General features: G+C 35.7%; 1 long non-coding RNA gene across 1 annotated transcript; it reads right to left on the bottom strand.

Annotated features, from left to right (window-relative positions):
- Positions 1-5,500: 5,500 nt before the first annotated feature.
- On the bottom strand, positions 5,501-8,631 carry LOC108989232. Its single transcript, XR_001995802.2, has 4 exons — positions 8,311-8,631; positions 8,128-8,210; positions 6,948-7,125; positions 5,501-5,720 (listed from the first exon to the last, which is right to left on the bottom strand). It is a non-coding gene; the product is annotated as an uncharacterized LOC108989232 (long non-coding RNA).
- Positions 8,632-16,118: the final 7,487 nt, after the last annotated feature.

The raw sequence follows: 16,118 nt of genomic DNA, 5'->3' as shown, positions 1-16,118 counted from the left end.
AATTAACAATTCAACTTTTTCAAATTCTAAAATAATAATAATATTAAAAAAATAATATTCTAACAATATTTTATTCAACTTTCTTCTAAGACCATCTTATGTTATCTCACTATCTAAACCATCGTTTGCCATTTCAAGTACTAGCTAGATCTCAAACTAGCCTAGCTAGTTAATATTCTTAGAAAAAATCAGATTCTAAGATGCCTTGGAATCTTATGATTCATTTTTCAAAAAGTTGCTTAATTTGAGGCTTATCTTTTTCAATGTTTTTATATATTAAGAACAATATCGTTGGCCAGTCCATCTTAATTTAAACATGCAACTTTTTTTCATCCCGAATGGCCTTAGCTAATTACACTCAGGAGTTCAGTAAGTTTTTATTGCAATTAATATATCCCCAACCATTTTGTTCAAACCCCACTTGGAGTAAATGAATAAATATTCATACACTTGGAGAGAACATTGGGAGGCAATGTAGCATTGTCCATGCATTATATAATATAGAAAAACTCAAAATGCAAGCATAAAGCGGTAGGTCTCGTGCACACCAACCAATGCATTAATGATATGCTGTGTTTAGTAAATTGAGAGGTTTCATAAGGATGCACATAAACGGCCTCGCTGGATAGAAATACCTTTTGATGAAATGGTGTGTTTCATTAACGTAACCCTAAGCCTCCTGCAGTTCAAATCCCTTATGAACGAACAACCTTTTTTTTAATTCATTAGCTTCGTATCTTCTCCCTAGTTGTGAGTCCAAATGCTTCAAGCGATTGGATCAGCAAGATTCTCACAGTACACAATCGGGATCTAAAAAATTCTACAATAACAATTAATTTGTATACATCCAACAGTGTTGAACTCTAGAAACAATCACTCACAATTTAGTCAATATAACACTCTCTACTAATGCGGGGAAAAAACAAATCAACTAAACAGAATAGGAAGTGAAATGAAGGCATTGAAGGGACGCACGCATATTGGAGCCAAATTGAGGTTTTTAAAAGTGGTTTCCATAGAAAGTAATCCTAATGGATTTCCACCAAAATTTAACTAGAAAGTTTTAGAGAGAGAGAGAGAGAGATGCATTAACAGTGGAAAGCAATATTCATTTTCCAAGTGGTTTGAAGTGTAAGAGAAATTTTAGTAAACTCTTGAGGAAGGCGAAATGGGTTTCATTTTCTGAGTGGTTTGTATATGGATGGAAATGGGCACTGCATTTTTCTTTCTTCTTCCTACATTTTGTTTCTTTCTATTTAAAATAAGCGTTGACACGTCAATAATGTGCACAGTACCTCCGGACTTGTGCTTGTACGTAGCAGAACTGTTCATGACTGTGCCAAACTGACATTGCTTTCTCACCAAAATTATGATGTGACCGAGCTAATACTCAACCATAGGGGTGTACAGGAACCGAGTAAACCGGCCGGAAACCAATCAGACCGACTGTCAAGGCATGGAACTGGCCGAAGTCAGTAGGGAACCGGTCTACCGGCGGTGGAAAATAAGCAGAACTTATGTCAGCCGGTTTGGTCTGGGTTCGACCCAGTGAAAAATCGTTCAACCAATCGACTAGTTCTACCATTTTTTTCATTTTATACCTATATAAAAATGGCGTCTCTTTGGGGCCCCTTAGTTGAAAAATAAATAAAGCAAACAACACTGTTTGATCTCAACCAAACGGCATCATTTCTGGATTAGGTTAAGATCGCATCCTTCCCCCTTCTCCCCCCCTCTCTCTCTCTCTCTCTCATCTCCCTCTCAGCTCTCTCTCTCCGTTGTCGTCCCTCTCTTCCTCCATCCATTTGTGTTGATTCATCCATTTGCGCCGTTTCAAGCTCTCATTTCCGATTCGTTTGAGGTTTATTGATGGGGATCGGAGTTCTTTTAATTTTTCTAGAGAGGGTACTGATTCATTTTGTTGATTTTGTTGTGAATCAATCTTGTGATATTTATTGTAAGATTTTCTAAAGACGGAACCCATCCATTTTCTAGTTTTTTGTTATGCCTAAGTTCTATGATTGTGTTATATTTGCTGTGAATCTTTTGCTATTTGTTGTGAATCTTGTAACTTTGTGTATCTGTGATGATGGCGTTTGAGTGTTTGTAACTTTGTTTGCGTCAGAGTGTTTGTGTGATGATTGCGTTCGAGACTCGAGTGAATTTGTGAAATGTGAATCTTCGTTTCAGTGTTTCTCATTCCTCTCTCTCTCTCTCTCTCTCTCTCTCTCTCTCTCTCTCTCTCTCTCTCATCACGACATCGACGATGTTGGCAAACCGACCGGAAGAAAATCGAGATTGACGTCGATGGTTTTCTTCCCCTTCATTGACCGGTTTTACTAGAGATAAACATATTTTCAGCTTATCGATGCTGGACCAAAACTGCACCGAGTTCTACGGTTTTCACCCGTACTTGACCACATAGCTCTTTCACCAAAAAAAAAAAAGAAGAAGAAGAAGGAAGAATGTGCCATTTGAAACATTTAGTAGTGGTGCAACTTCCCTACTTTTTCCAATGAGCTAAACTGATCATCATCATCATCATCATCATTTGTCTAAAAGTTAATGCCATATACTTACACTACTTTTCGGCATGTGGTCTATATCACACCTTGCAAGCTTGCCCTTAACTTGCTTTGCTAGCTAGCTATTCTTTTTTTTTTTTCTTGGCAGATAAGGGTTGGAGGGGGCGACCTGAGATGGCTTCCCCACCAAGACGTGATCATATTAGCACCCAACCCGCTGGGGAGTCAGACAAGAGGGATATAGATGGTGAAAACCGCAGGCGCTCCTTACAACTCGGACTTAACCCAAAGACTGACCCCAGTCCCACGAGGGCATCAGTGATCCATGAGCCAATGGGTCACCAATAATCCTGAGCGCTTCCCGTTGAGAATTTGACCCTAGGACCTAGCTATTCTATATACACATGAAGATTATCTAGCTTATAATTAAAGACACCCCTCTAATAAGTTAATTAAATTGATTTATAATTATATATATAATTCAAACCCAAATTTGGAAAGTTGCTTGAGTAGTAATGCTAGTTACAAGCTCCAAATATACAAGCCTTATACAAACCCTTTGTTCCCACTAAAAAAGAATAATTTTTTACATTTTTTTTAGGTGAGGTCCACTTTTTTATAGAGGCTTGCACGCACGGAACTTGTCTATTTGAAACTTCTACAAATCATTTATCATTGCATGAGTACCATATTATATATTTTTGTGAAAAGAATTTCATTCATGCTATATGATGCACACGCACGCGTGCACACACACACACACACTAGTAGTAGGGCAATGTGTGAGGCACGTGTGCCAAGTTCGCGCATTGCCCGGTTGAAAGAAAAACAAGTTGTTGTAAAACATATATGGATCATATGTATGGATTTCTTCATTACTTCAGTTGGTGATAAATATTTCCAAATCAAAATAGATTGATCATATATAGAGTTACTTTAAAGGTAATCAGCCTGATGGGCCAACACATAGCCACCATTAGCTATTTCTAATGAACAACTAAATCATATGTGTTGGGGTGCCACATGCAACAATAACATCATAGAAAACATCATAGGAATGTAATCAAGTAGGCCACATTTCATTTGTTGGTCAATGAAAAAAAGAGAACAAAATAATGATAACAGCGAAACACAAATCATACGACATCCAGTAGCTTTAATTGTTATGATGCTGATAAAAAGCACTTTTGAAGGCACCACAGTTATCAACTGTACACATAAGTTAACGAGGAAACCACTAATGTATTGTTATGATAATAATCCAGTCTAGATGGTTTTGGCATCCCATAAGTTTAATTTTCATTATTACTATTTTAGATTTCCAAAAAAGGATGAATGATATAATCTCTCCATACCTTAAAAGATGAAGGTAAAGCACATGAAGAGCATAATAAATGAGAAATGCTAAGAAAAAAATTTAGAGGCAAACTACATGTAGATATTTTTTATCTAAACTGTCTGTGTGTCATTTTTTTTTATTATTATTATATCATGGTCTCTTAATGCAACCGTATTAAGGTTGTGCAACAAAAAGAGACTGATATGTAAGAACCTGCTGTCATTATTCATATTTTTTGCTACCAACAACATAATTCTAAATCTTGTAATTTTGGGTTTAATTTTTTGGGGGTATTTTAACACTTGATTTTGAACACACATTTCCAAATAATGTGATTAATAATATATGCCACAAAGATTAAGCCTACATTCTATTGACTACGAGAGTGTTCTCAAGGAAAGCACAACTGGAACATTCATCTTTTTTTCTTATATCTACAACACAGAATTTAGAAAGATGCTATACACATAATCCAAACTGATTCCATCTGTGTAATGTTAACAAAAGCATGCCCATCACAAAGTCAACACAACACCATCTATATTCTTAAGGTATATTTAAAACAAGTTTAACAAAACACCACCTATAGTTGAATAGTGGATTGGTCAAATTGTTTAACCCAACACTATCCATAGTTGTTATAACCAATTGTCTATAAGGCAACAATAGTAAGTTTAACACAATATATGACTATGATTAAACTTATTGTAAAGCATTTATAGATGTTGTTGTGTTGAACTTATTGGATTAGTGATACTGTCTCCATCTTAGATTAAACAACACAATAAGCATGTTAGGATTAGCCAAATTCACTCCATCTAGATGTTGTCTAAACCTAATGCAACATCAGACACATAATCTATACAGATTCCATCTGTACATACTCGTTACAAAATGATCAACAACATACTTGCTTAATACAAAATGAAACTTATAATTAATAATTACCTATATGTAGTGGACTGACACTTAAGCAATAGAAAAGTGATCCTGGAATGAAAATCACTCAAATATTATTACCAAATTTTGATGGCCTAATAAATTCTCATTATTATTGTTATTATTATTTTTTGGATAAGTACATGATAAGACATTAGTAGATTAGTAATACTAATATATATTAGTATATAATTTATATTAATTACAATTTACATTTTATGACCTAATACTAATAGTCTAATACTATATTAATATTAGTAATATACTTTAAGTCTATGTATAAATTAGTATATAAATCACTATATTGAATAATCACATATAAAATAATGATATAGTAATACTAATACAAAATTACTATACTAATACCATCACTATAGTCTATCAATAACATAATTATAATAAATTAAACTCACTATAACAATTAACAAATACTAATATATAGTTATTCTAATCACTATAATTAATACTAATATTTATAATAATACTATAGTCTAATACTATATTACAATTAGTAATATACTTTAAATTTATATATAAATTAGTATATAAATCACAATACTAAATAATCACATATAAAATAATGATATAGTGTCACAACCCTGTCCTAGGAAGGTCGGGATCGCGACGTACGTGCCTGTTCTTTTCTTTCTTTCTTTTTCATCATTTTTCCTTTTTCAAATAACATGTGATCAGCATGGACATGACACATGTGCACTCTAAATTTTCATTTAAATAAGGAGACACCTGATGGATAGTCTATTCGAACATTCATTCATAAGAGACTCTCAGAGTCCCTCATACGTTCATAAAAACATAACCTATCATCCATAAACATAATTGTTCTGGTTAGGGAATGTCCTAAGCTTCTGCCTCTCCCTCTGCAGTAGTGCCTTGCTCTACAGTCTTTTCATCATTTCCTGAACGTTTAAAACATTTAAAACAAAAATGAGTCGAATACTCAGTACGTAGTACACCATATAGTGAACATACTAGGCATCTATTCTTTTCTTTTGAAAAAATGCATACATAAACATTTTTGCTACTTCTTGACAATGCTTTCATGCATAACAGTTTAAGGAATAAGCCATACTTTCATGCATAAATTTCTTGAGAAGTAAACCATACTTTCATGCATAAATATGCTTTTCATGTTTTTCATGCTTTTCATCTTTTCACTTTCATAGGCCATTGCACACTATTAAGCCCTGCGTGCTAGGGTTAGCGGCCCTATGGCCAATGGATTCGTCCTTGGCCATGGGTTGGAATCTCATTCTGTTAGGGTGCAGCACTCGGTGCACTACCAGATACTACTACCCGGCATTGTCATCTGCCTATTCATTCATTGGGTATCCATTTTCATTCATGTGGCCGTTATGTATTTTCATACAATAAAGCGTTCATTCATTCAATCCTTTCTTTCTTTCATTCATTCAGTTCTTTCTTTCTTTCATTCATGACAGTCCTTTCTTTTCAGTCCTTTTCATTTAACAGTTCATTCATGAAAAACGTCATTTAAAAGCATGAACTTAACATCATCTTTTCATTTAACTGTGCATTCATGAAGAAACATCATTTTTAAAGCATGAGCTTAAACATCATTTTTCATGGCATCCATAAAGCGTCAGTTCATAGGGACATCTTAAAATATTTTCTTCGCATCATTTAAAGCATTAGTTCATAGGGCCATTTTAAAACACTTTCTTCGCGTCCTTGAAAGCATCCGTTCATAGGGGCATTTTAAAACTCGTTTAAAGCATCACTTGAAGTATAAGGCATGAGACATTCATTACCTTTCATCTGCAATCAAAACATTTTCATCATCTTTCTTACTTCGATGCACATGCATTTTCATGTAAAAGATACATTTTCATGTAATAATCAATAAGTTCATTGAGAGAGCATGTATGGAAATCTCATGACTTAGATCCTACGTGCATGCATTACCTTATACACATACACACAATTATAATCGATAGAGTGCTTAACAGGGGCTATCAAAGAAGGGCTTGTACATACTATATCCATTTACTTTTATCTTTAGAAGAACATTTGCAATAAGAGAGAGAGAGAGAGAGAGAGAGAGAGAGAGAGACATTTTTTCATAAAGAGAACTTGGTGTAAGAAGTATGGTCATAGCTACTTACCTCTATACTTCTCGATACTTCCATCATCAATATAGGTCATATTCCAATAAATAGCATAAGCGTGTTAATACTTATACAATGTTCTTTAGCCCTCCCTTTAAAAGAGAAAGCCACGATATTACAATCTAACATCCATCATATGCTTAGCATTAACCCCAATGATTACTCCTCACCTCGACTGACAAGAGAAATAATTTAAATATTAAGACATGCTAGCTGTTCATGGAAATGCTATTTTAAAGGCTTACATGAAAAGTAGTTAAGAATTCATAGGCTTCAAGCAATTTTTTTTTGTTCAAGCACACTTTGGATTATGAATATTAGGAGATAAAATATGGAATTCTCAACAATGGGCTTTAAAATAGATTTAGGCATCTCAAGTAGGCTAACAAGCTTAGAAAACATGCATTTTAATCAACTTGTAGTCCCTCATTATAAAAATGTTAGCTTATCAACATTTTGGACTCTCAGGTTAGGTAAAATTTAACCAACGAGTGACAACATAAGTGGGCTACTCTTACATCAAGACATGGCATGACATGGGCTTAGGGGTACTTGGACAGCTTTGCATATCATAATACATCAAGCACAATTAATCTCTTATATCTAAAGTAAGCTATAACCTATTCACATAAGCAGTATATTAAATAGTTTAGATAAAACCTCCCATTAAAAATTAAAATAGCATAAAGTATAGCAAAGTTACCCATTAAGAAACTTTAAAACCTTTAAGCCTCGCTTGTTTTAGGAGATGAGATGAGATTAAAGTTAAAAAGTTGAATAAAATATTGTTAGAGTATATTTTTTAATATTATTTTTGTTTTGGGATTTGAAAATGTTGAATTGTTTATTTTATTTTGTATTGGAAGTTGGGAAAATTGTAACGATGAGATGAGATGAGATTTTTTTCCAAAACAAACGAGGCCTTAAACACTCAAGCTTATGATTTACTCACTTAATATTTTTCAAAAGCAAAATGTAAAATTATAGAACCAAGCAAAACCTTTAAACCAAACCTCTTGCATCCTAAAAATAGATTATCAACCAAATCTCAACATAAGGCACATGATACCAACATATATAATTTAAAATCACTATAATCACTACCTATGATTAAACCAAGTTTAATAACAACATAGTATTTTCAAAAATCACACTAAAATCAAATGAGGATTTTTACCTTGAGCTCTTAGCTTCTTTCAAAACACAAGTGGAGGACCAATTGGTGATAAACCCGTGTAGATGAAGAACAAAGTGATAGCACTATTTTAACCCCAAAACCAAAACGTCAATGAGTAAGGAAATGGTGAAATTCGAAATCCATATGAAAATCATGCTAGGAAGTGAACCAAGAGTTTATTACCTTCAATATTTCATCCTTTGGAAGATAAGATCAAGCTTTGGTTCCAAGCTTTGAAGAAAATATTTTTCTTCTTCCATTGCTATGGAGTCACAAGCTTGAAGAAGATAAATGAGCTTATTTTCTTGAAGATAAAAAGAAAAGAGAAGAAGAAAAGAGTAAGGTGTGCATCGGTTAGCTCTTGGAAAGGAAGATGTAATTTTATTTCTTTTTCTTGGGTGAGGGTCGACGGGTAGAAGGAGAGAATGCCTTAGGATTAGTTTTTAGTTTTTCTTTTCTCTTTCATTGACTTGTCTTGGGCGACGGGTGCAATAGCTTCCTTAGGAAGCTTTTGGGTCAAATGGCTTGATGGCTTACTTTAGAAGCCTATGGATGCAAAGCTTATTTGCTTGTCTTGGGAATCCTACGGGTGAAACAAATAAAAAGGCTTTAGTTGACTTGGTCAAGACTTATCACATAAGATTGGGAGGAGAAGATGAAGACTTTTCTTTTATCTTTCTTGGTTGCTTCCAACGGGTGAAATGGGATAAAGTGATTTAGTTTTGTCTTTTTCTTTTCTCCTTTATATGGCTTTCACCGTAAGCTTAAGGAGGGATAAGGACTTTTGTCTTTGTTTCCTCCTTCCATCATAAGGAAGTAAGTGGATGGTGGAGATCTATCCACCTTAAGGATGCTTTTCACCTATTAATCTAATAAAAGAGAATAATTGAGTCATTTCTTAAATAAATAAAAATAAAAGACTTAAGAGAAAATATTTTAAAGTCTTAAAAATAATACCCTTGATTTATTTTAATAAACCATATTTTAAAATAAAACATATTCATCTTAAAATAAAATAATTGAAAGTAATAAAAATATATTTATCTCAAAATATTTAACTTAAAGAATTAATAAAAATGACGTAAGGACCTACGTAGTAGAACTCAGATATTACAACTCCACCACCCTTAAAAACAATCTCGTCCTCGAGATTGAACGTACTTCAAAATAAAAGGGGGAGATACTTTTTCCTCATACCGTCCTCACGCTTCCACGTCGCCTCTTGTTTGGTGCGGTGGCTCCACAGCACTTTGACCATCGGGATCGTTCTACTACAGATCACTTGTACTTTCCAACCTTGGATCCGAACCAATGCTTCTTCATAGGAGAAATCTTTGAGTACTTGAACGCGTACTCGATCACATGGGAGGGATCATGCACATACTTTCGAAGTATTGAGATGTGAAATACATCGTGCATGGCTAAGAATTGTGGAGGGAGTGCAAATCTATAAGTCACTGCTCCTCTTTCCAGGATCTTGAACGGGCCAGTAATCTCGGAGTTAGATTGCCTATCTTTCCAAACCTCATCACCCCTTTCATGGGAGCTACCCTTAGAAATACTAATTGTATGATGTGACAGCAAATAATTAATAGATCAATGAAATTAATTAATATTTATTCAATAATTATTTGATGCAATATCAAAAGATGATGAAATAATGAAAAATAAAATGAAGATCAATACTCTAAACAAAGAACACAAAAGGACTCTTGAGCTTGATTCAAACATTTAAATAAAATTCTTGTGCCGTGTAGTTTCCAAGCAAAAATGGTTGAGATTTTTTTTTATAGTAATAACTTCGTCGGTTATTAATGAAGAGGATTGTGTCCGGCTTTGTGGGATCCCTTCGTTGGTTGAAGTGAAAGAGGCTCTATCAACTATTCCTATTAATAGTTCCCCGGGCCCAGATGGTTTTGGCGCGGGTTTTTTTATGAGTTGCTGGGAGGTGGTTAAAGTTGAGGTTTTAGAAGCTATTTCAGAATTTTTTCTATCAAAACGCCTTCCGAGATTTTATTCGGCTTCTTTTATTGTGCTTATCCCGAAGGTAGATGTGCCTTCGGGGTTTGATAAATTTAGCCCAATTAGCCTTTGTTCAGTTTTCTATAAAATTTGTTTGAAAATTATTGTGAATCGTATGACAGGTCTTCTTCCCAAAATGATTTCTCTAGAGCAAGGAGCGTTTATACTTGGGCGGAATATTTTTGAGAATATCAGTCTTACCCAGGAAATGGTTGACTCACTGAAGAGGACGACACATGGCGGTAATATAATGATTAAAGTTGATATGGCTAAAGCATATGATCGGGTGGAGCGGCATTTTTTGATTGAGGTATTGAGGTGTTTTGGCTTTCCTTCTTCCTTTTGTGATCTTATTCGTGCTTGTATTTCGAATGTGTGGTATTCTGTGATGCTTAATGGTACAACGAAAGGTTTCTTTCAAGGGAGGCGGGGTTTGCGCCAAGGGGATCCCCTTTCGCCTTACCTATTTATTATCCTTCAAGAAGTGCTTTCTAGACTTTTGAAACAAAGCTTTGATGGGAACAAGATTGGAAAATTTTCCCAAGCTAGACGTACTCCTCATATTTCTCACCTTATGTACGCTGATGATATTGTTATTTTTCTGAATGGAGGAAAGAAATCGGTAAAGGAACTGTTGTTGGTTTTTGAAAAATATGAAAATTGGTCAGGTCAGCAACTTAGTAAAGAAAAGACGGCTATATTTTATTCTCCTAAAATTTCGTTAGTAAGAAAGAGAGCTCTTAAAAGGCTGACAGGGTTCTCTGAAGGTTTGTTTCCTTTTAAATATCTTGGGGTTCCGATTGTATTAGGGCGTCTTAAGCATGAGCATCTAGAGGAGATGATTAATAAAGTCTTGAATAAAATCAGTGGTTGGAAAATGAAATTATTATCAGCGGGTGGGCGTTTAATTTTCATTCGTCATGTGCTGTCTAGTATGGCTTTACATATATTTGCAGTATTGCAGGTTCCTCAATCTATTATTAAAGAATTAAACCGAATGTTGAGCACATTTTTTTGGGGAGAGATTACTGGTAAAAGGAAAAAAAAGTGGGTGGCATGGGAGAGTATTTGTAAGCCAATAGAGGAGGGTGGTCTTGGTTTGCGGAATTTGGGGGATATTCAAAAAGCTTTGCACATGAGGTTTGCATGGAATCTTTTGAAAGGAGAATCCATGTGGGCTAGTTTCTTTAAGGGAAAATATGTGAGAACTTCGAGTTGGTGTCTTATTGATATGAGAAAAGGTACGAGGTTTGGAAAATGATTGTCAAAAGTATTCCGAGTGTTTTTAATAATGCTAAGTGGAGAGTTAGAGATGGAAATATTTTATTTTGGTATGACAAATGGAGAGATGGGGGTCCTCTAATTGATGAGTTCCAGATAGTGGGTAATCCGATGTTGAAAGTTAAAGAGTGCAAGTTGTCCAATAGTTGGGATGTGGAGTTTTTGAGTACGTTGGTTGGTCAGGATAATGTGTAGAATATTGTTGAGGCTTTGGCTGGGTGTAAGGGAGGATCTGATGTCTTGATCTGGATGAAGAATGACAGTGGGAATTTTTCGACCAAATCTGCTTGGGATTACATTCGAGTTCAAGGATCTAGTATGGAGTGGCATCCTTGGGTGTGGCATAAATTACTTCCACTTAAAGTTTCGGTTTTAATGTGGAAGGTGTGGTACATGGCATTAAGTGTTGATGATAGTCTTCGACACATTGGGATCCAGATAGTTTCTCGCTGTGATTATTGTGGTGAAGGTAATTATGAAGATCAAGATCATGTGCTACTTACAGGTGAGTTTGCATCGGCCTTATGGCATTTTTATGGATCTATTTTTGGTATTCCTATTGGTCGTACTTGGAGGGAGACGGTACAAATTTGGTTTCGAAGGGCATCTTCTAATTCTCAACTGGGAATAATAGTGGGGATTTTACCGTCTATTATTACTTGGCATCTTTGGATTAGACGTTGTGCTGCTCGTATGGAGGGAAGGTTCCAGTCTATTTTTTCGGTTCTGCTTTCTATTAGTAGATGGATGGGAGTAGTAGTTCGAGATATGAAAAAGGTTAGTAATTGTTCCAGACATGATTCACAGGTATTACAGTCATTGAATATTCCTGTTTTGGTTCCTGTTAGAAAGCATTTAAAGCTAGTGGTTTGGCAAAAGCCAGCTCAAGGGTGGTTTAAATTGAATACAGATGGGAGTAGTCTTGGTAATCCAGGTTCTTCAGGGGTGGGCGGTATCATTAGGAATGATCGTGGTCTTATGGTTTATGCTTTTAATTCTTATATTGGTATCGGAACAAGTAATAGAGCGGAGTTGTTAGCTGTTCTTCAGGGACTCAAAGCCTGTAAGGATTTGGGGATAAATTTTGTGGAAATTGAATTAGATTCGCAAGTGGTGATTTCGTGGTGGAATAGGAGAAGGTGTGGTGTGTGGTATTTAGAAGATTTTTGGGAAGATACGTTGGCTCTTATGGATTCTATGGTGTGCGTTGTTCGTCATGTTTATAGAGAGGGAAATAAAGATGCGGATTGGTTGGCTCGGAGTGGTGCGTCGGGTCTTAATTCTGAGTGGAGATTTGTTAGGGAGGTGCCTAGGGTGCTTCGTGGTTTAATCCGTTTGGATATTTTGGGATTGCCTTCATTGCGTTGTCGTTAGTGTCGTGTTCATGCGGAATGTTTTTTATTGGTTGTCCGTTTTAGTAGGTTTGTAATTTTGTTTGTAATTTTGACATCTGGTAGTATTGTTTGTAATACTAGGTGTCAGTCTATAACCACGGTATTCCTCCGCCATAAGTGAGGGCTATTAATAAAATTTGGGAAGGGGTCACTCATGGACAGGTGACTTCGGCTCTTCTATAAAAAAAAAAAGGTTGATATATTCTTGAACTGAAATGGCAGAAATTGGTATCAACGCATTTTTCTACTCCAGTAGGAGTATTACCAATTCACTAGAAGCAAGCATCTACTATTAGAGCACCATACAGAAAGTTCACTGCAAGAGATGAGATGAGATGAAACACTTTCACTATTCAAACGGGTCAAATAATTCTACTGTACTGTTTGATTATTTAAAAGAAAAAATTGGGTGTAGTTTTAACCTGAGACCTTTTCTACTTGACAATAATTGTATCTAGGAGGTGAATTCGGTCGATCCGAATGAGGTTTTATGGACTGGACCTCTTCGGTCCAGGGTTTTCCCACCCTGGACCGGACCGAACATGCATAAGGACCGGTCCGGTCCTATTCGGAAAGGTCCAGCCCGTTCGGTCCAACCCTGTACCGAATCGGCCAATGGCCCGATTCTTATATCCACTATTTTTCAGCCCAACAATGAAAGCCCACTAACATTTTATTCAATTTTAAGCCAAAAAATACTAAAAAAGAACTTGAAAGGAAAATAAAAATAATTATAAAAGGAAAATTGTCTATATACAATAAATTTGAATAAAAAATTTTACTACAAAAAAAATAAAAAATATTTTATATCCATCCAAACAATTTAAATAAGGTTAAATTGAAAACTGAAAATTATGCTATCCACATCATGTAAGTAACATACTAACATAGAATCAAATCTGCCTTCTAAGAAAAAAAAAAAAAAAAAAAACTAATCCAAAGCATAGAAAATGAAAACTAAAAATTAAAAGAAGGTCTAAAAGAAATAAAAGAGAAGACTAGAAGTCATACTTAGTAATTTTCATCAAAAGCTCTAAATCAAATCTCAATACAAATTACATCAATACAAATTATACAATTATCCTCCTGTCAACTCCTAGCCTCCTACATCTTTTGGCTTGACATGCTTTTCAGTTTTCGTCTTCTATCTTCAAAAAATAACCCTAAAAATTCCCATTCAAATTGATAAATTTATTTTTAAAATTATAATTAAAAAGTAATAAACTTGTTCAATGTTTATGTGGCAGCTGAATATATAAAGCTAGTTTATACGATATTGTATTCATAAATCTTCTAGCTAGGACTGTATTGATTGTTACGAAGGCTTCAGTTTGATAAGTTTCTCAACAATTAATAAAGAGTACCTAAACGCAATTATTTCATGTTAATAATGAAAGAATGGGTTGAAAATGAGAAGCAAAATATTTTATATATATATATACACGTACTGCAAACTGTTGAGCATATGGAGCCTGGTTGCATCGCTCGAGCGAAATGTCTAGCCGCTTGAGCGAACACAAGTCAAAGACTTCGCTCAAAGATAGCTCGACAGACCTCTCGAGCAAAGACAAGTCCGAGAGTTCGCTCGACACCGCTCGACACATGTCTCGAGCCAACACAAGTTAGAGAGTTCGCTCGAAAAGCCACTCGACACATGGCTCGAGCAGTTGCAGGAAACAGGTTCGCTCGATGCGGGCTCGACACGCCGCTTGAGCGAACTTCACTAATTCTGTTTTGATTAGGGTTTCCGCCGCATGTCATATAAAAAGGTTTTTTGTTTTGGCTTGTACCGTATAGTGTGAACAGTAGCCATCCAAAAACAATTGTATTGTGATTCCTCAAGAAATAAAAATCCTCTGCAGCTCTCGTGGACGTAGGCAATTTTTCAAACCACATAAATATTGTGTCGTGTGTGATTGCTTGTTTTCTCTGTGTTTGAATTTACTTATTATCATTTTTCACAACAATTGGTATCAAGAGCCAAGATTTGGGTCTGAGAATAAACGATGGCTGGAGGAAGTGAAGGTATCAGGGATCGAGAAGTTTGATGGCACGGATTATGGATACTGGAGGATGCAGATAAAGGATTACCTCTATGGGAAGAGACTTTATCTTCCATTGTTGGGGATTAAACTGGACAGCATGTCAGTTGCTGATTGGACTCTGTAGGATCGACAGGTTCTGGGGGTTATTCGTCTAACCCTATCGAGATCCGTTGCACACAACGTCATCAAAGAGAAGACAACTGCGGATCTCATAGTGGCTTTGTCAGGCATGTATGAAAAGCTGTCAGCAAATAACAAGGTACATCTGATGAAAAAGTTATTTAATTTGAAGATGGCAGATGGTACATCTGTTGCACAACATCTGAATGATTTTAATACTATCACAAATCAATTGTCATATGTTGAAATTGAATTTGATGATGAGATACGTGCACTGATACTATTGGCATCACTGCCAAATAGTTGAGAAGCCATGAGAATGGCTGTCAGTAATTCTGCCGGTAAGTCAAAGTTGAAATATGATGATATCTGTGATTTGATTTTGGCTGAGGAGGTACACAGGAGAGATTTAGGCGAAACCTCAGGTTCAAGTTCAACACTGAATGTTGACTCTCGGGGAAGAGCACAAGACAGGAACTCAATCAGAGGCATATCAAAATCAAAGAATAGGGGTAAGAGCAAGTCAAAGTCTGGTCAAGAGGCAACTTGCTAGAATTGTAGCAAAGCAGGCCACATAAAGAAGAATTGCAGAAATCCCAAGAAGACCGAGAATGATAATGCTAATGTGGTAACTGAAGAAGTACAGGATGCACTATTGCTTGCAGTTCATACTCCAGTTGATGACTGGATACTTGATTCAGGGGCTTCCTTCCATACATCTTCCCATTGGGAGATTATGCAAAACTATGTTGCAGGCGATTTTGGAAAGGTGTATTTGGCTAATGGAGACGGTTTGAATGTAGTAGGAATGGGAGACATTGACATTGCACTCCCTAACAAGAACAAATGGACCTTACAGAAGGTCAGACACATTCCTGAGTTGAAGAAGGATCTCATTTCTGTGGGGCAACTTGATGATTGTGGTCATTCAGTGGTGTTTTCAGATAGCACCTGGAAGGTCACCAAAGGGGCATTGGCACTAGCTCGGGGTAAGAAAACTGGTACACTTTACATGACTACTGGTTTGAATAACACTATTGCCACTATCGTTGCAAAGAGCACTGCAGATTTGTGGCATTGCAGGCTTGGCCATATGAGTCAGAAGGGCATGAAAGAACTTCTGTCTAGA

Source organism: Juglans regia, chromosome 3 (assembly GCF_001411555.2).
Source record: "Juglans regia cultivar Chandler chromosome 3, Walnut 2.0, whole genome shotgun sequence".
NCBI lineage: Eukaryota > Viridiplantae > Streptophyta > Magnoliopsida > Fagales > Juglandaceae > Juglans > Juglans regia.
The sequence above is the reverse complement of the archived record's forward strand: the minus strand, read 5'-3'. Positions and strand labels throughout refer to the sequence as shown.